Genomic DNA, 2,338 nt, shown 5'->3' with positions numbered 1-2,338 from the left:
ATCTAATATTTTTCTAAATCAAATTGCTTGCTGACTTTATCTTATTTTGTATCAAATTAAATATATTTTATCTTTCTATTGGTAACACTATGATATTAGTATTTTGGTTCTCTTTTGCATCTGTGTTTTTGGAGTGAAAGTCAGATAATAAGGATACGAAAAGTTTATATAAAAGTGCTGCTTTGGGGGCTGGAGTGGTGGCGCTGAGTGGTAAGGCATCTGCCTTGCCTGTGCTAGGCTAGGACAGGTAACAGTTTGATCCCCCGGCGCCCCCTATGGGCCCCCAAGCCAGGAGCAATTTCTGAGGACAAAGCCAGTAGTGACCTCTGGAGTGTCACCATGTTTGGCCCCCCCAAAAAAACAAAACAAGCAAACAAAAAGTGCTGCTTTTGAGCAATGGGAAAGCAGGAGTTTTATATGTATCCTGCCTCTGTGATCAAAGTAGTTCTCTTTCCATGCAAAAAAAAAAAAAAAAAAAAAAAGCCCACTGCTTTTAGATCTAACTTCCAGACTAGTGTTTAAACTCTGACCTCTTTAAGATTTGGAAGGTCAAAGGTAAGGATTAAATTGATAGATGCAAATAGCCTAAAATAGCAATACACAAAATTCTGTTTAAATTATCAGTTTCTTCAAAATTTCAGCAGTGTACCCTCATACCAAACTTCAATTATGTCAAGGGCTTTAATTTTTCATAGGCTCCTCTCACCTCCAGGAAGATTAGGGAAACCACCAACAAACCGGGATGAACTCCCTAGCAGTTGCTCCTTCAATTTTTTTCCCCACAGCCTTTAGATCCAAGGACTGATAGCTCTCTAAGTAAAACCAAGTCAGGATTGACTCATTTTTCCTGAGTTCTACTTGTATTTTGAAAGTGAGCTTGCCTACTACCTTCTCTTTAGTCATATTTTCAAAAGTTTAAATATATATTTTACTCAGGAAATTTTACAACTGACACAAGCTAAAAAATGTAAAATATTACCTTATTAGTTAGAATAAAATGAAAATTATGACTACCATTATATATCGTTGCTGCTTATCAAATTGCTAGATATAAAATTAATGATCCCAGAAAGTGCTAATCAGAATGCAGAAAAATTATTTCATTCACACAATTTAGACAGAGATTGAAAAATACATATTTATTTTGGAACTTTTTATTTCTTTTATATTCAAGAGGAAGATATCTGGGGGACAAAGAAATAAGACAGTGAGTAGGACATTTGTATTGCATGTGGCTGACCCAAGTTTGATCCCTGGAATATTTTATAGCCCCCTCAGCATAGCCAGGAATGAGCCCTGAACAGAGCCAAGAGTAGCCCCAACACATTTCATGGTGTGCCCCTCCCAGAAAAAAAAAAAAAAAAAACAGCAGAAAGACTTTCTTTCTATTCTACAATTATATATTCAGGGAGCTATCCTAGTGAGAAATGAAAGTATATTAAAATATAGGCACAAATTTTAATAGAAGTTTTATTCATAGTCAAGGTTGGAATGACATTAAATGTCCTCCAATGTTGACTGGTTAAGCAATATGTGGCTTATAAATATCATGGAATACTAAATAGTAGCCCAAAGGAAAAATTCTTTTGATTATCTTAATGTGTATGTAATTTAAATAAATCAGATGAATAAAAGAAAACTAAAATAAAGGAATACATATACTAATTTTATCCTGGATAAAATCAAGACATGCGAATACATACAAAATAATTTTTGTATAGAAAATAGCAAATATATCTCTTTTCTTTTTCGTTATGTATGCGTGTGTGTGTGTGTGTGTGTGCTTTACAATGGGTTCAAATACGAGAATTTCTATTGGCAATACTCAGGTATTAATTCTGGCTCAGGACACTAGAATTACTGCTGTTAGCAATCAGAGGATAATCAATAATGCTAGGGAAGAATACCAAGTTGGCTTCATGCAACACAAGCATCTACCTATTGCATTATATCTCCAACGTTGAAAAAGAGCTTTCTAGTGTCGTGTATAATATATATATATATATATATATATGTATGTATGTATGTATATATACATATATATATGTATGTATATATACGTATATATATATTAAATTTGCTATTATAGGATTTTTGTTTGTTTGTTTTGTTTTGTTTTGTTTTGTTTTGGGGGCCATATCTGGTGACTTTCAGGGATTTCTCCTGGCTTGAGGTACCATATGGGACATGAAAGAATTGAACTGTGGTCTGTCCTAAATTAGCATGTTCAAGGCTAACACTTGTGCCTCTGCTCTAGCCCCAGGATTTTTGAAAAAGTTTTGATATGGACATTTTAAGAGAAAAAAAAAGACAATTGTTTTCACTCTATTTTGAATTT

This window comes from Suncus etruscus, chromosome 13 (assembly GCF_024139225.1).
Source record: "Suncus etruscus isolate mSunEtr1 chromosome 13, mSunEtr1.pri.cur, whole genome shotgun sequence".
NCBI classification, from domain to species: domain Eukaryota; kingdom Metazoa; phylum Chordata; class Mammalia; order Eulipotyphla; family Soricidae; genus Suncus; species Suncus etruscus.
This window is presented reverse-complemented; position numbering follows the sequence as displayed.